Raw genomic sequence first — 19,283 nt, forward strand, 5'->3', positions numbered from 1 at the left:
ATCTTGACAATGATGTGCCCCTTCTGCTGAAGAGGTGACCACACTCCCTGTACCTTCAGGGAGCCAAATGCTCCCACGTCTGAAGCATCTATGAAAAATTCCTGAGAGGGAAGAGGGGGATGGAAAGGGATTTAGAGACAACTACTGGATCCAGCAATGAAGTTGCTTCTTGAGACAAGTAAGAAGAGGGCATCTATATCACATCATTGAATATGTGAATAGTGAATGCTCACATGAATGAATATTCACGTACTCTAAAACAGTATTGTGGAGGGCTGCACCCTCCACACCCCCGCTAAAAATATATTCCTACTCAGAGAACGCACTACAGTGAGGAAAGGGCAAAAATCTCGATCTTCACTGTACCGAAAAAAAAAATTCATAAACTTTGAGTAAGTGAATATTCGCTCATGTGAGTATTCCATATTCACGTATTCAATAAAGTGATATAGACCCAGAACAGGGACCACAAAGTCTACAGGATGTGCATGTTGAAGCCAAACTGACTTCAAAAACCAGTGAAACTTTCTCATGTGGAGTTTGGTCAGAGGGAGCATAGGAATGATGGATGCCATGAAACCCAGAGCTCTCAGAAACTCCCTGGCTGTAACAGAAGCCAGAGGAAGAAGAGTCTGAAAGAAAGAAATGAGTTTTAAAGCCTTTGGAGGAGGCAGGAATGCCAGCAGAGGCACACACTGAATCCTGCAACCCAGACAGACCTGATCCTGAGAAGGAGACAGAGAAGACTTTTTGAAGTTTATTGTGAATCCCAGGCTCTGAAGGAGGAAAATGGCAAAATGAAGATTTTGCAGAAGGATCTCTGGAGAGGAGGCCTGAATCAGCAGATTGTCCATGTAAGGAAATATCTGGATCCCCTGAAGCCTGCAAAATGCAATCACAGGAGTGAGGCATTTGGTGAATACCCTTGGGACAGACAAAGCACAGAACTGAAAATGCCAGGAAGCAACAGAGAAATGCAAGAAGTTCCTGAAAAGGGGATGGACTGTAATATGGAGATAAGCATTCTTGAGATCCAGAGACACCATATAGGCCTGAGGCAGCAAGAGAGGAAAAAGTCTGAAGGAACAGCACCCGAAAGGAGGGCACCTTCAGAAAGGTATTTAGATGAGAGAGGTCTAGAATTGGTCTCCAAGTACCCTCTTTTCTGGGCACTTGAAACATTCTGGAGTTAAAACTCCCTCCCTGCTTGGGACAAAAACATCTTAAATAGTACCCAGAGTCAAAAGACCTCAAAGAACCTCTGTGAAAAAATGAAGTTGTTCCCAAGGGGGCTGAGGAATAGCCATAAAAGGGAACATGATTTCCACACCATGAAATAACCCTGAGGAATGAATGACAGAATTCAAGAATTCTGAGTAACCGGAAGCCAAAGAGGAATGCGGCTGGAAAGAGACAGTCATACAGCACCTGGTTTATCGGGAAAGGAAGACTTCTGAATCCCTGAAGTCTGAGTAGCCTTAGCAGGAAGAGCCCGCTTGCCACTCCTTTTGTCCTTTGGAGGGCAAGACTGCCTGCAAACAAAGGCTGGCTTATTGGGATAATTTCTCTGAAATTTAGACACAGGAGAGACAAACACATGTTGGAGGTCCTGTAAGGCCTTCCCCTTATCATGAAGGGACTTAAACTAGCAGCTACTTCCCCAAACAAAAGTTTATCACCAAGAGGAGCATCCATCAACTTAGCCTTGATATCAGGTAAAAGTTGAAGCCTAAGACAAGACTACCTCCTCATCACTGAGCCAAAAGCAGCAGCCCTAGAAGAGGCATCTGCTGCATCATAACTACATCGGATAGACTGACAAACCAATTGAGAGGAAGTCCCCAGCAAAGAAAGAGCCAAAGTTTTACCCTCAGATCAGAAATAAGCTGACAAGCCTGAGAAAGAAGGGCCAACACACACCTGGACATATATGTCTGACAGTTAACAGTCCTAAAAGCCAGGGTGGCTGAGGTATAAACCTTCTTACCTAGCCGTTCCACAGTTCTGTTATCTTCATCAGAGAAGAAAGCAATTTAGGTGAAGGGAGCAATTGAGAGAGCTTGTCAGAAGAGTAAGCAGGAGATTCCTCATCAGAATCTGACTACCCCTAAGAGAAATTCTGTTCCCTGGACCTTTTAAGGGGAAGTAGAGGACCAAGGGGGTGTTGGAACATAAACTTCCTGAGGAGGTTTTAATGCCATCAAGGCATTAAACAAACCCTGAGTAAAGGCCTGCCACTCACTCTGTGGATCCCTAGGAGCAGAAGAAATATGTTTAGTTTTTTTGTTTCTTCTTTAAAGGAATGTCCACCCTATAAAGCTTGGGAGGTTCTGACCCAGGACAGCATTCAATAACAGTAGTAGGAACTTCTTCCTTAACTAAAATGTGTGAAACACCCTTAGGTCCCTCGGAAACAAAAGTGGTTCCCCCTGAATGTCCAACATGGACACCTGCAAAGCTTCAATGGACATGCTGGAAGCAGCACCCTTGCCGGCCTCTAACCCCGTCACAGCAGAGGAATCAGATAACAAAGCTGGGTGAGCCTCTGAGAAACAACCGGCACAGGCTGGACAGTGGAAGATTTTGGCCGTAGTTTTTTAACCCTATTCTTCCCTAACGGTTGACCCCTGGGGCAGGAAGTTCCTTCCATCGTATCCTTAGCAAGAAGCTTAAGGTGCTGATTCTCAAGATACAAGACAAGGGAAGAAAGTGCACTACCCAGGGTTTTAAGACCAAAAGTCTGAAAAAATATATTAAAAAGTTGTATGGTCGTAAGAAGCTCTTAGGCGAAAAAGAAACATTTATCGTGGTGGCCCTTTATGGAGACTGCCACCAGCACTGGCATTTACCCTTCCTGAATGACATTAACCCCCAAAAGCAACAAAAAAAGCTAAGAAAAACAAAAACACCAATAGAGTACTTGGCTAAAACAGCTCGTACCAGCAAGACAATGTAGGCATTCAAACCTGTGAATGAAAGATGTGTTTGAACTGGCAGTTAAGATTTAGGTGTTCAGACCGACCGACGATCTCGAGATGCCTTCGGACTGGATGTCACCTTTATGCCCTTTGCTATGCAAGAAGCATACATGTGACGTTCAGCGTACCTTAAAGCAATAACAGGTTTTTGTATATTGGCTGGACGGTGGGCTACCTGAGCCCGGAATACCAAGCATAAAGATTACTGCAATGGGGAATGGAAGGACATCTTGCATATACAAACTACTCTAACAGCGTTTGCCTCCACAAACTACTCTAACAGCATTTGCCTCCTCATGTCCCAGTCCATAAATTACTGTTATTTCTATTATCCTCCCATCTCAATTTTCAGCTATGCATCTCTTTACTAGATCTCCATAAACCATCACTTTAATTGAAGATGCTTCTCTAAGACAGCCTTAGCTACTTTGAACATTCTACCATCTCCAGTTAAACCTTGGCCCGTCTCCTCCTCCATATCAGCAGTTTTCTCCCAGCTCCACGAATTCTACTCATTGTATCTGTATTCCTCCCTAATCATTTAGTCCTTCACGTTTCAACCTCTCACTTCCCATTTAACCTCTCTATTCATCCTCTACCTTTTCTGCTCGTACGTGTCACACAGTTCCTGTTACAACTTTTCCTTCCCGTTTTTACTTTTCTGAATTTGTAAATGCAACAATTTATGTGCCAGTTTTGCTTTCTATAAATTTCTACAATGCAACTGCTTTTTTCAGGGGGGAAGGGGATTTTTAATTACTCAAATTCATTTAAAGTTAATAGAATAACCAGCTTTGCATCAGCAAAATTTGTACTACTTAAAAATACAAAAAATGTATACATACTATTCACAAAAGTACAAAAATAATTTACAATTGCATCTAGCTTCTAGGTTTATACGCAACTGATATATGGAATGATATAATTTTTTTAAAAAAGAATACAACTTATTCGGGTACTTAAAGTGTACTGTTTTTGCTTCTTAACTTTATAATTTTCATTTCTTTCTGACATACCACCATAACCAACTCAAGAAAATTCTGAAAGGAAGTTATTTTCTCTCTTTTTTTTCATTTTTCTTGCAAATACTAAAAGTTTCAAAATTAATGGGTACTGTGATTTTTTAAAAGAGCTGGAAATTGAAGAACTGGTAATTATTAAATATTATTTTACAAATTTAGCCACAAAGCCTTATACAATTCCTGAATTTTGTTCCAGCACGTACTGTTTAAATCAATCAAAACTAAAAATATATTGCCAATGTTTGTACTATAATTACACCTCCAGCAGGTTACATCACTATCTGCATACATTTTTAGTTTTACGGAACATTATAAGTATTCTGTGTATATATTTTAAGTAAATATTTTCCAAGGCAAACAAAGTTGCTTGACCAACAGCTCTTAAAATGATTTTACTTTCATTTTCATTAGAGTTGTGTAAATTACACTTATTTATAAAACACTCAAAAAAAGATGTTACGTACTCACCATAATGTTCCATCTGTGCTGTCCATTTTCATCCTTTCTCAGCTTAAAGGTTCTGATCCGTTCCCTTGGACCAGACTCAGCCTTTACAATAGCTCATGGTAACCAAAAAACTCTCAAGCTTCTCCCTTACCCGTAATGCATCCTTCCCAAGTACCTGAGATCTTGTTTGCTAACAGAAGTAAGTGGAAATACCAGACGTATCCATAAAGACCATATCTGGAGCACAGTAGAAAGGAAGTTCCTACCTAATACTACCTGCTCAACTAAGAGGTCAAAGGCAGGGGACCAGTGGGTGGGGAGTTGAAAAATGAAAATGGACAACACAGATGGAACGTTATGGTGAGTACACAACTTTATCTGATATTGTCAATTTTAATTCTATCCTCAAATTATGCAACAGAGTCCCCAGTGCCCTTAGAATCTGGGCGGACTCAAGGAAGTCTCTCTCTGCTCTAGCCCTGGAGACCAGATCCAATTTGCAGTGAAAAATAAAGGTATGAGGAGTAGCCCAGTTTGCTGCTGCACAAATTTCATCCACAGAGGCCCTAGTTTGAAAAACAGACGAAGTAGCCATTGCTCTAGTAAAATGGGTTCAAAGATTTTGGCAATACCATGCCCAAACTGTCATAAATAAAAATAATGCAACTGGTAAGCCATCTGGACAGGGTTACTTTGGTGGCTGGTTTACCCAATTTAACATCTGAGAAAGAAACAAATAATTTGTCAGATTTTCTGAAATCTTTGGTTTTATGAAGTCTGTCTGTGAACATCTAACAAATGTAACTAGTATTCACCATTGTTCTCAAATTTTGGAACAAAGACCGGTAAACTGATGGACTGATTCATATTTGCCTCTGATATATTCTTTTGGAAAAAGGTTGGATTAGTACGGAGAGATACTCTGTTTTTGTGAAAAATCAAGTGCAGCAGTTTGGAAAATAAGGCTTGAATTTCTGAAATTCTTATTGCAGAAATTATGACAACGAAAAAGATAGTCTTTCAAGAAAGAAATTTCAGATCACACTTAGATGCTGGTTTGAAAGGGGAGTGTATAATAGCCTGCAGCAGTAAATTTAGGTCCGAGGGGGAGTATGATCTTTATACAGGGGCTTTAAAAGGAGAGTTCCTCTTAAAAATGCTTTACAGAGTTTATGTGAAGCAACTGAAGAATCCTGGAATCCTAGCTGCCAGCTAAACTATGACAGTTGAAGAGGATCCTTCATTGAAAAGTTGGGCTAAAAAATTAAGAATATCATGAACTGGAGTAGAGAACGATCAGTATTACTCTGTAATGCCCAGTGAATGAATCTTTTCCATTTATTGGAATATAGCTTACGTACAGATGGTTATGAGCAAACAAAAGTATATGTCTGACTAGAGAGGAGAGCATAGGTTGTCTAACTATTAGTGGAATTGGAGAAGCAGCCCTTAAGCCATCAGCCTGAGATTGGGTATGTCTGGATGAATCATGCCCATCAGGTGGTCATCTGGAGTTGGATCCAGAATCCATGGTTGGTGAAGGAAGTGAGGCCATATGAAGGGGAATTAAATCTGCCGAGGCCAATATAGCGCAATGAGGATTACTTTGATGTTCAGTGTGGCAGCTTTCTGTAGAAACTTCAGGATTAATGGAGTTGAGGGAAGGAATAAAGGAACAGCATTCCCTCAGTGACTCCCAGCTTGGGGGATCAGGGCAAATTAGTTGCTGTACTTGTTTAGGGGAGAGGCAAAAAGGTCACAGCAAGGCTGACCCCATCAACGAAATATCCTTTATGTCACATTCTGATTGGGAGAACCATTCATGAGGTAAAAAGAATGCCCCTGCACAGGCTTGTCTGCTGTCACACTGGACTTCCCCCAAATATGCACTGCTATGACAAAGTGGTTGGAAGAGATCACCCATTGCCACACTCAGAACTTCTTGACACAAGGGGTAGGATCTGGTTCCTCATTTGTTGATGTACCAGACTACTGACATGTTACCTGATTGAAATGCAATCGTTCCTAAGGGAAGAGCATCTTAGAAAGACTGAAAAGCTAAAAGCACTGCTCTCATCTCTAGAACGCTGATAGGCAAATTGGCCTCTGTGTGTGTGTGTGTGTGTGTGTGTGTGTGTGTGGGGGGGGGGGTAAGTGCCTTAGACTGTTTTGCTCAGAAAATGCCCCCCACCCACCCTAGCTGTGAAACATCTATGGTCACAATGGCCCTGGGCTGGGGAAGAAAGTACAGTTGTGTACACTTACCATAAATGTAGATGTTCGAGTGTATTCACTGTTGCAGTCATTACATTTGGGTTATCCTGCTGGCAGGTTGCCCTCAGTCTGCCTGAATTCCAAAGTCTTGGGTCCTGTGTCGGCTGCTGTCGCCTCTTCCCTGACATCAGGTTGTCAGGGTTATAAAAAATGCAGCCGACGCCATTTTATTCAGTTTTTCTTGCCCCAGATGTCAGGTGTCCCCAAAGGGGTAGGCTAAAATTATGTAAATAACACATACATGTACCAAAAAAAGAAGTTATGTCCTTACCATAACGTTCCATGTAGAGTGTTCATCTCGCCTTTGTTCTTACACATGGGTTCGGAGCCGATCCTCAGCTCCGAGTCGGCCGAATTGCAAAGCTCTGAATCTCAGAGAAGCTCGAGACCAGCCCATATCCCACAATCCTCCCTGCCATTACTCAGATCTAGTTTGCAAACAAACCAGACCAAAAGATCCAACACCTCCGGTGCTAGAAGTATACACTCTCTTCAGCCATTCAGAGACACTCTCTCACCATAGCAATAACTAATGGTCTAAACATATATCCCATGATACATGGGAGCATATACCCCGGAAGGGGTCAAGACACGTCGATCAGACTCTAATCCTACCAGTTCTTCCAAACACGTGGGGGGGGGGGGATGTAAGAACAAAGGCGAGATGAACACTCTACATGGAACGTTATGGTAAGGACATAACTTCTTTATGTAAGAGTGTTCAATCTCGCCATTTGTTCTTACACACGGGTAGCGTCCCTAGCTCCGTCACCCCGAGTGACTCATGGAAGAACATTCCTAAGCACAGTGGAACCAAATGATGTCCTATCCTTGGAGATTTTGTCCACTCTATAATGAGTGATGAAAGTATGTGGTTTAGACCACGTGGCTGCTGCACATATAGTGTCCAACGGCAAACGAGCTGCATGAGCTAAGGAAGTGGAGACGAATGCTAAGGAAGTGAAGACGGATCTGGTAGAATGGGCCTTAGGTTTGGTGGGCAAGGATTGCTTTGATTTAGAGTATACAAATGTTATACAATCAGCAAGCCATTTAGATAGTGTATGTTTAGTAATTGCCATGCCCTTTTTATTGTCTGCAAATGTGACGAAGAGCTGATCTGTTTTCCTGTAATCTTTGGTCCTATCCAAATAAAATCTTAATTGCCTGTGAACATCCAACTTGTGCAACATATACTCCAGTTTGTTAGCATGGTTTTTGAAAAAGGTAGGGAGTTCTATAGACTGGTTAATATTCGTAACTGAGCATACTTTTGGAAGGAAGGATGGATTTGTACGCAGAGAGTCCCTGTCTGGATGGAATATCAAGTAAGGTGGTCTGACCGATAATGCTTGCAACTCTGATACTCTACGAGCTGAAATCACGGCGACGAGAAACAGCTTCTTCCACAATAAGAACTTTAAGAGACATGACGAAGCAGGTTCAAAAGGTGGCAACATGAGTTGCGACAGCAACAAATTCAGGCTCCATGGAAAGAAAGGTTTTCTGACAGGCGGTCTAAGATGGAAGGTTCCTTTCATAAAGCCCTTACAAAGTCTGTGAGACATAATGGGAGAACCTTCCTCACCAATATGGAAGTTTGATATGGCCGCCAACTGTACTCTTAGTGTGGAAGTAGAAGCTCCTTCGTGAAAAAGTATAGATAAGAATTCTAAAATTTTATGTAGAGGAACTACCAAGGGGTCTAAGTTTTGGCTAGATGCCCAATATACAAAGCGTTTCCACTTACTCGTATAGAGTTTAGTAGTGGAAGCTTTATGAGAAGCAACCAGAATGTGTTGAACTGCCGGGGGGAGTAGATGAGACCTGGCTAGGCAGGGAAGCGGAGCAGCCAAGCTACTAGTTTGAGGGACTGTAGAGACTTGTGAGAAACTCCCAACGAATGTGTCAGTAGATCTGGTACTGGGTCCAGAATCCATGGTTCCTCTATTTGATGGGCTCGAAGAAAGGGGAACCATATTTGACGAGGCCAGAATGGGGCTATGAGTATTATAGTCCTTTCCAGGTTCCTGGCTTTCTGTAGAAATCTGGGAATCAAGGGAGTAGGCGGAAATGCATATAGGAGACCAGGGGGCCAATCGTGTATCAGTGTGTCCCTGGGGACATCCCCCGGAGGGGGTAGAAGGGCAAAGTAGCTTCTGCATTTTGCATTCAACGGGGAAGCAAACAGATCACAGCAAGGCTGGCCCCATTTGCGGAAGATCTTTTCCACCGTCTGTGAATTGAGGGACCACTCGTGAGGTAACAGGATGGCTCTGTTCAACCTGTCCGCAATGACGTTGGATGACCCCGGGATGTGCGTTGCTATCAGAAAGCAACCCGTGGACTCTGCCCATTGCCAAATTCTCATGGTCTCTCTGCATAACGGGTAAGACCTGGTCCCCCCTTGCTTGTTTATGTACCAGACTACAGACATGTTGTCTGTCTGAACTGCTACCGTTCCTAGAGGTAAGAGGGCTTGGAAGTGTTGCAGCACCAGGAACACCGCCCTCAACTCCAGAACATTTATATGTAGAGTGTACTCCATGCTGGACCATTCTCCTTGGACTGTTCTTCCCTGAAAAAGCCCCCCTCCCATCAGGGAAGCATCCGTGGTTATTGTGGCTGTTGGACTGGGAAGAACGAATGGACTACCCATAGTGAGGTTCTGATCGCGCACCCACCATGAGAGGTCCCGTCTGCAAGAATCTGTTATCCTGATCTCGTGCGCTAGGGGTAGGTGTTGGAATGACCACTGCGCGAAGAGCAGCCATTGTAGGATCCTCATGTGTAACCTTCCCATAGGGACTGCAATTAGTGCAGCTGCCATCAGTCCCAACACTTTTAACACCAGTTTGGCTGGGGCTTTCTTGCTGACCAGAAGAAGAACCTGCAGTTTGAGGGTTGAGGCTTCTATTGGAGAGAGCTTCAGTAGTGTCGAATGTGTATTTAGGTCTGCTCCGATGAAGGAAATACACTGTGAGGGCGATAAGCAAGACTTTTCAAAGTTTATGGAAATCCCTAAGTGGGAACACAGACTGATTGTGTAGTCTCTGGCTTGCAATAGACGACGCTCGGTGGTGGCGGTGAGGAGCCAGTCATCCAGATAGGGAAACACCTGGAATCCTTGTCGTCTCAAGTGAGATGCAACTACTGCCATGCATTTGGTGAATACCCTGGGGGCTGAGGTGAGTCCAAAGGGCAGAGCTCGAAACTGAAAGTGACTGGCTCCAAGCCGGAAGCGCAGGTGATCTCTGGATGGTCTGGCCATTTTGATGTGGTAGTACGCGTCTTTGAGATCTATAGAGCACATCCAATCGTCCTTCTGTAAGAATGGAAGGATCGATTGAAGCGTGACCATCCGGAACTTTTCCTTCTTCACGAAGTTGTTGAGATGGCTGAGATCTAAGATCGGTCTCCAGTCCCTTTTTTGGAACTAAAAAGAACCATGAGTAAGTTCCGAATTCTCTTTGGTCAGCCGGGACTGGTTGGATGACTGTTTTCAAGCAGCTTTGAAATTTCTACAGCTGCTAGATTTCGCAGACAGGGTGGCACGTCTGGAAACTTTCTTTGTAGAGGTGGCGTTGATGTGAAGGGGATTTTGTATCCTCTGGTTATAATGCTTTTTACCCAAGAATCCGAAGTAATGTTTAGCCAGGCCAGTGGGTATAAAGCCAATCGACCCCCGACTGCCTCCAGAGCAGGACAACCGGGCCTCCCTTCAGGAGTGCTGGAAAGGCTTCCCAGGAACGGAATCCCTGTCGCCTTGGTTATGCGGACCCCCTCTGCCGCCGGGGTGGCGTCTTCCATTTCTACCCCCTCCTTTGCCTATGGAGGGAGTATCACTCTGTGTGGTCTGGAAAGATCCCCGATTCTTACGGAACCACATTTTTCCACCTCGTTGCCCTTTGGGGTACGGTCTAGTAGGAGTGGAAAAATGGACCCCGACAGTAGACAGGGTCTTTCCCTCTTGCTCGCACCGAGTGAGAGTCTCCTTAACCTTGGGCCCGAAAAGTGTGGCACCATCAAAAGGGGCATTGGCAAATGAAGACTTGAAGGCTTCTGCAAAGGAGCACAGCCGCATCCATGATTGTCTTCGAAGAGCAATCGCTGAAGCTGCAGCTCTACTCGATCCCTCGGTTGCATACGAGATGAGCCTCATGGATGAGTTTACTATGGAGATGAGGGTGCTAAGTTGTGCTGTTACTTTTTCTGAAACAGCAGCATCTGTGTTACCCTGGAGGGTATCTGTCAGCTCCTTGATGAGATCCCTCTGCATGAAGTGAGTCAAATAGTTTAGCGAATGCATGGAAAAAGTCGCTGAACTAAAAACGCGCTTCCCATATCTGTCCATAGTCCTAGAATCCTTATTAGGAGGATGAACAGATAAGGAAGACTCAGACATCTCCTTTTTCGTGGCTGCCACCACCACCATAGCGTCGACAGGAACTCCCTTGGTGAGATAAGATTTATCTTGGGGGGCAGTGATGAACTTGTTTGGTTTCCTAGGGACTGGTTCCATTGTGTCAGGTGCCTTCCACACCTTTCGAGCAATCAAATCCATTAATTCATCAAAGGGCGGAGTCACCCAGGAGGTAGAAGGTTGAGCCTCAAAAGCCTTCAGCAGCACCGACTCATCCTCAGTGAGGGCTAGGGATTGCCAATCACCCCTGTGTTTCAAGATCTCCAGGATGTCTGCAAATGACACATCCTCCGAGGGTGATTTGGGGGACCCCCTCTGCCTCATCCAAGTCGGTGTCAGACGTTAGAGATTCCTGTGGGGAATCTATGTGCCTCCTCTTGCACAACCGTTTCCTCGGGACCTCATCAGAGGGGGCTTCTGGTGAGGCCTCCAAGGAACAGGGGGAACCCTCTGGGGGTGGCTGAGGCAATTGGGCTCTACGCTTGGGATGGATCATGGGAGCAGAAACAGAAAGCGATCCTTTTGGGGAAGGAGAAGATTCCCCTGATGATGTGGTTGTCTGTGCAGACAATACTTTCCACATAAGGTCAAAGACCCCCAAAACCCTGGCCGAGGGCTACAACAGTTCCGAAGAACACGGGAGCATCCCAGACCCAGGTGCCGTGGGCTACGACCCCGAGGACGGAGCTGAGCCAGTCTGTGCCAAGGCCCCGAGAGTGAGAGTCGGTACCGACAGGTCGGTACGACTCTCGGTCCCGGAACCAAGGAGAGACCATCGGCTCCGCGACTCCCCTATCGGTTCCGAAGGAGTCGAAGTCAATGGTGTCGATTGTGCAATGGACATTTTCTGCCCACACTGAGGGCTCCACTATCATCAGGTCATCCTCTCCTGGCTCCAGATCTCGGAACCGGGAGATGATGACCTCAAATGATGGAACAACTAGTCACCATCCCACAAGAGGAGATGACCTGATCGTGCAATGGACGGTTTCAACACCAGGGCTCCACTATCATCAGGTCATCCTCTCCCGCCTCCGAGATCTGGATGGGTCTCGAAGGAGGACCCGTTGGAGATATGGGGAGGCCTTCTAGTTTCGACACCAACTGGGAGGAAACTGCAATTAACTTGGAAAGGGCCGCTTTCCATGAGTTTCTGATCCTACAGACATGATCCACATCTGTCTCAGATAAAGGTCTCCCCCCCACCAGGAAGAACGGGTCAAGGAGCCGAAGATGGCACCGACCCGAAGAATGGACAGTGGTGGCAGCTCGACACGGTTCCAAGATCTGGGGCTCAGGAAAGATAAATGTTCAACGCCGCCCAGAGATCTGTGGAACTGGCGAACAAACCTTAGAAGATGAACTTCGAGCCGATGACATGGGCTCCGACATCTTCGACCCAGAGGATTTAGAAGCCTGATCTGACTTGTCACCAAAGCCTCTTGAGGAAAGGCAGGCTTCAGTAACCCGATCTGGCTATGAGCTTCCTACAATACCCCACTCTGTCATGAAAAACCCTCCGCTAAAGGTTAATGGCAATACATTACAAGATGGGCAATCTTCTTGAAGATGGAGAGGGCCAAGACAGTAGACGCAGGAAGCATGATTGTCAGTAATGGACATTTTCTGCCCACACTGACATCTTTTAAAGCCAGATTTAGCTTTTTCTGACATACTAATAAAACAACAATAGCTAATGATTATAGAAAAACTGCTAATCCTATATGTATATAGATATGGAGAAAAGGGCTATATAAAAGAAGACACTCACAAAACCACACCCAAAAAAGAAGGGTTAGGCCACAAAAGGGTGCCTGAAGAAAAAAAAGTATATATATATATATATATATATATATATAAATATAAAACACACACACACAGCACTTCTATAACAATCTAAGAAATATAAGGTTATATCAGGAAGAAAATCAGTATCTTATCTGTAAATAGTAAGCAAAACTCAATTTTCTATCTGGTCCGAGCTCTCCTCGATCCGATCAGTTGTAGCGGCAAACTAGATCTGAGTAATGACAGGGAGGACTGTGGGATATGGGCTGGTCTCGAGCTTCTCTGAGATTCAGAGCTTTGCAATTCAGCTGACTCGGAGCCGAGGATCGGCTCCGAACCCATGTGTAAGAACAAACGGCGAGATTGAACACTCTTACATTAAGCTTTACCCTCATCTATAAGCAAATAAACCACCTAGGTTGTATAGATTAGAGAAGTAAAGATAAGTTCCAGCAAAAATAATGGGGATGGCGGGTGGGTAACCTGGGCTGCAACAGTGAATACACTCGAACATCTACATTTAAGGTAAGTGTACACAACTGTACTATGCTCTTCGTGTTTCACTGTTGCAGTCATTACATTTCGGTTGAGTCCCAAAGCTATGGTTGGGGGGCTGGAGCTGAAGAGCATTAGGAGAGGCTATGAGGCCCTGCAGAACTGCAGTGGCAAAGCCTGCCCTGGATTTAGAGTAAAGAGGCAGATTGTAATGTTTTGTAAAGGTATGCACTGAACTCCAAGTAGCAGCCTCTAAAATGTCTTTGGTTCGAACTCCCCTGAGAAAGGCTGCAGAAGTGGCTGCAGCTCTGGTTGAATGTGGCCTAATGCCCTTAGGCACTGGTTTGCCATGCTGTGAGTAGCAGAAATGAATGCAGTGACCTATCCACTTTGAAATAGTCTGCTTGGAGATAGCCTTTCCTTGAGATTCTGTGGCACATGCCACTAGTAATTGTTCTGTCTTTCTGAAAACTTTAGTTTTGTCCAAGTAGAATCTAAGTTGTCTGTGTATGTCCAAAGAATGCAGAATTTTCTCCCCCTTGCTCTGTAGATTTGGATAAAAAGTTGGCATATGAATTGTTTGGTTAAGAGCTACATTAGATACCACCTTAGGCATAAATGTAGGGTTTGTTGGATAAAAAATAATAAAAGGTTCCACAGCCATGAGAGGCTGTAGCTCTGAAACTCGTCTTGCAGAAGTTATTGCTCGGAGCAGAGCTGTTTTCCAAGATAAGAACTTTATATCTGCAGTAGCAGGTGGCTCAAAAGGAGGTAAGGTGAGGTCCCATGCAGGTGTTGGTGGTCTCCTTGAATACCTTAAGTTTCTTGGCTCCTCTGAGGTACTGCCTTAATAAAGGATGAGAAAAGAGTGGTGGCTCTGTATTGTAATGAGCCGAAATGGCAGAGGCATGGATTTTAATTGATGAAAAAGATAGGCCTTTGTCCAGCATCTCAGTTAAGTATTGCAAAATCTGAGGAATATTTGGGACAGCTGTATCAGTTCCTTGAGCTTGGTTCCAAGCACAAAATCTCTTCCATTTCCCAGCATAGGATTTTCTAGTACTAGGCCTTTCTGTCTTCTAAAATGACATCCATCACAGCTTTACCAAGAGGTGTGGTTTGTATGGCTACATTATCCTCCATGCTGCCAGGTTTAGGGTCCTGAGTTGGCTGTGCAGAATCTGATTGTTTTGCTGGGACAGTAGATGATGTATTTGAGGTAAGGTCCAGGCTGGGCAATCAGAATCGGATACCAGTACTGGCGTGGCCAGTCTGGGGCAATCAGAATCATTTTTGGTTTCTCCTGCCTGACCTTTAGGAGTACCTTGGGGAGGAGAGGCAGTGCAGGAAAGGCATATACTGATAGGTTTGTCCATTTGAAAGATAAGGTGTCCACTTTCCAAGCTTGTCTGTGATAAGTCCTTGTGCAGAATCTTTTTACTTGACTGTTTTGAGGGGAGGAAAACAGATCTATGTCCGGGAGTCCCCATTTCTTTGTTATCATGCTGAAGAATTGTGGATCCAGGTGCCACTCGTGGGGATCCATGAGGTTTCTGTTTAGTTCGTCTGTCAGAGTATTTTCCTTTCCTGGCAGGAATTGTGCCTGCAGACAAACTTGGTAAGTCAATGCTGTGTCCCACAAAGTCATGGCTTGTCTGCACAGGGGATAGGAATGAGTGCCCCCCTGCTTGTTTATGTACCACGTGACCGTAGTGTTGTCTGTCTTTATCAGTAGTTGTCCTGGATGAAGTAGGTCCCTGAAGGATGTCAGGGCATTTTGAACAGCTAGCATCTCTTTTTGATTGATATATAGATGCTTTTGGTTTGTGGGCCAGGTGCCCTGAATGTCTCTTCCTGCCATGAGTGCCCCCCAGGCATAATCTGAATCATCCATGGTTAGGCTCTGCCTGGGTGGGAGGTAGTGAGAATGGCTGTCCCTTGTTTTGATGACAAGCCTTTGTCCACCATCGAAACTCCTGTTGCAGGCAGGGAATTAGAGTAATAATTGTTTCCAGACTGTGGCAATGTTGTGTCCAGACACTTTTTACGTACCATTGAATTTTCCTCATATGCAGTCTTGCATATGGAAGTAGTAAGATGCAGGATGCCATGAAGCCCAAAGCCTGCAGAATTTTTCTTGCATATAACTGGGCCTTTGTTGCCATTTCCTTGAAATAGGTAGTCAGTTGCCTTTGTTTGTCTGGAGTGAGATAAGCCATCTGGGCAGTTGCATTTAAGCTTGCACCCAGGAATATTATCTAGAGAGGGTACTAGTTTTGATTTCTTTTTGGTGACTGTGTAACCTAGGCATGTTAAAAGTCTTATCACAAACGTCAGATGCTGTAGTAGAATGTCCTTGTTCTCTGCTTGTATGAGGCAGTCATCCAAGTAAGGATATATTTGTATTCCTCTTTGTCTGCAGTAAGCAATTACAGGTGCCAGGCACTTTGTGAAGACCCTGTGCGCAGTAGATAAGCCAAAGGGCAGTGCAGAGAAATGGTAATGCTTTGAGCCAGCCTTGAATCTGAGGTATCTTCTGCATGACTGTCTGACTGGGACATGCAGGTATGCCTCTTTTAGGTCTAAAGCCACGAGCCAAGCCTTGCTGCCCAGCATGGGCAGAAGTTGCTGTAAAGTCAACATCTTGAATTTTGGTATATCCAGGAAAGTGTTTAGAATAGATAGGTCCAGTATTGGTCTCCATGTTTTGTCCTTTCTGGGTACCAAGAACAGTCGAGTAAAATCCTTGTCCCTTCTCCTGCTGTGGCACTTGTTGAATAGCCCTCATGTCTATGAGAGCTGCGACTTGTTTTTGAGCCTCTGCCCATTGATTTTTTGGCAGGTCTGGCCAACCATTTGCCCTTGGCAGGGTATGGAAATGAAACTTGTAGCCTTGTGACACTATGTCTAGAACCCATTTGTGCTGGGTTATAATGTGCCAATTTTGAGAAAAAAGTGCTAGTTTTCCCCCTAAGGGTGTTGCCAGAAGATAAGTGCTTGGTTCAGGCAGGGGGGAAGTCATTGGGACTGTTTCCTGTATGATTGTGCTTTGTCTTCTCCACCTTTGGAGGTAGAAGCACTCCACTGCTTAGACCTGTAGGATCCTTGCGCTGTGATCTGCCCTCCTTGCGGCTGTGATCTGCCTCTAGGGCATTTGGATCTGCCCCTTTGAGGTCTGTCTGAGACTGGAAAGGACCAATTCTTTGTAGGCCAGTGTCTGCTAAATCTAGGTGGCTGTATCTGTAAGAAATCTTTGACCGTTTGCATAGATTTAGCTTTGTCCTCCATTTTCTTTAACACCAAACAAGGTATCATGTTGTAAAGGAACATCTAATAATTTTGCTTTAACATGGTCAGGCAGAGTTCGTTCCTTTAACCAAGCATGCCTCCTAATGACAGAACCCGTAACAGTGGCCCTGCAGGAGGGCTCCAGAGAATCAAACCCACATTGCAAAGTATGCTTCCCAACCTGTTCAGCTGCATGCAATAAATCCTGCATTTCTTTGTTTTTCTGCACATTTAGAATTTGTCATCATTTTCTGTTTAAGCAGTGTCATGATATATTGCTGATATTTCAGCATATGAAACTGGCAATTTAAGGCCCTTATAGCCAAAGTAGCAGATGTGTAAACCTTTTTTCCCCCATCTATCCAGTGCCCTAGAATCCCTGTCAGAAGGGGTAGGGTTTTTTGCAGTAGAAGCCTTGACCCCTTTTGGACCCTGAGAAATAGTTTCTGGGTCTGCAGTAGGGTTTTTTTATGAGAGTCAGGGACCCTGTAATATCTGTCCGGCTTAACAGGAGCTGGAGGTAAAGAGTCGGGGGATCAGACTAGACTCCGAGAACACATCATCTACAATGTCCAACACAGGTGGAATAGCTAGAGGCCTGTGTTGAGGTAGTAAAAGGAAGGCTCTGAGCCTTTTCTTAGATTCTGAAAAATCTTGGCTCTCCCAATGGAAGTGCTCCCTCATGGTATGCAAGTTTTCCCCAAAAGAGTAGTCCTCAGGAGGACTAGCTGAAGGAATTGATTCTTCAGCATCAGAATCCTCATGGGGGGAAAAGAATATTCCTGATCAGAAGAGGAATCAGAAGAAATGGAAACCTGATCTGAAGATTCATAGTCTGTTTCTTGCCTAGGCCTCTTATCAAGAGGGGGATGGGAACCCCTGATCAAGGTAATTAAGTCTTCGGCCATTTTGAGCATCTGTTTTTTGGGCATGGAGGCCTGTCCTTGTGGCTGGTGAACTTGTATCTTTGCCTTTATAGGTGTGTTAGTCTTTGAAGTCAGTTTAATATATAATTGTTTAGGTCTGAATACACCCTCAGGAGCTGATGCCTGCTCAGCAGCTCCAGACCCATCTGAGGGAATAATCTCCGAGGATCCAATACCTTGAGTTTCCAGCGGCCTGGCTGACTCCACGTGGGAGTCATTAGCGGCCTGCGACTCCAAAGTAGAGGGCGTCGGGGGCTGCGAAAGCGCCTCACTGAGAACCGGCAACTTGCTTAGGAGAAGCTTTGCCGTCTGTTTTGGACCTCGGTTGCCTGTCTTTTTCTTTGCGTTTTTTATGAACTCCGGTAGTCGGATGGCTATCCGACGACATTGTATAATTAAATCTTCACCCAAAATAGCTTAATGCAAAATCATACCGACACTTAATAGTGCATTGGTTAAATCTAGCACAAAACCGACAACTAGCAACGTCGTGGTCAGGGCCTAGGCAAGGAATACAGTAAGAATGAAAGTCCTTATGAGGTATTTGCTTCCCACAAGAAATACAATTATTAACTTTTTCTGACATCGGTCTGGAGCAAGAAAAAAAGTTTCCCCAACGGGGTACTTAGCTTTTAATGAAGACTTCGGATCTGAAACTCGAACACGAAAATCTCAGGAGTCGGCCGACAGGCACTTGCGAACTGTTTCTGCTTCGGGCACCGCGCGGCAAGAAAGACTGAATAAAATGGCGTCGGCTGCATTTTTTATACCCCTGATGACCTGATGTTAGGAAAGAGGCGACAGCATCCGATGCAGGACCCAAGACTTTGGAATTCAGGCCGACTGAGGGCAACCTGCCAGCAGGATAAGCCAAATGTAATGATTGCAACAATGAAACACGAAGAACATCAAACAAGTGACCTTAGCTGATCCAAATGAATCCACCATTTGCAAATATTGGTGATTCTTATTCGAGTCGACATTGGTTGTTGAAGGATAGACCACTGTGCTGATAAAAGCCATTGTAGAATTCTTATATGAAATCTGGCCAGTGAAACTAACATTACTGCCACTGCCATGGAACCTAAAGCCTGAAGAACTAGTCAAGCTGAGATCTTATTGCTGCATATTATCTTTGTGACTTGCAACTTGATTGTTTTGACCCTTGAAGAAGGGAGTGAGGCTACTGACTCTTGTGTTCAGAACTGCTCCTATAAAGTTTAAAGTTTGAGTTGGCTCTAGATATGATTTCTTGTAGTTTATTATTATCCCTAGACAGAAACATGTCTGGAGAAGACTGTCTCTTGCCTTTAATAGCTTATGCTTGGTCGGGGTGGGGGGATGAGCCAGTCATCCAGATACAGAAAAAAGAAGTTATGTACTCACCATAACGTTCCATCTGAGTAGTTGTACTTCATTTGTCTTCAACCTGTGTCTTCGGTCCGCATCGGATCGGACACGGCCGCATTTTCCAGCTATGGCTCCAAGCTCCATGCTCCTCCCCTAAACCATAATGTCCCCTGTCTCCCTTTTCCCCTCAGATTGAGTTTGCTGCCTAACATGCATCAGACACCCGACCCAATGATACCTTATCACCAGGATAACCAATACGAAAAACCCTTAGCCTGGACAGGACCAAGGA

At 44.6% G+C, this 19,283-nt stretch overlaps 1 protein-coding gene across 1 annotated transcript in view; it reads right to left on the reverse strand.

The window, feature by feature from the left end:
• The window catches only part of VPS54 (VPS54 subunit of GARP complex), a 1,876,392-nt gene that overhangs the window by 625,568 nt on the left and 1,231,541 nt on the right, over positions 1-19,283 (reverse strand). The gene's annotated exons all lie outside the window — the stretch shown is intronic.

The sequence above is a fragment of the Protopterus annectens genome, chromosome 1.part2, assembly GCF_019279795.1.
Source record: "Protopterus annectens isolate FY-2018-M chromosome 1.part2, PAN1.0, whole genome shotgun sequence".
NCBI lineage: Eukaryota > Metazoa > Chordata > Ceratodontiformes > Protopteridae > Protopterus > Protopterus annectens.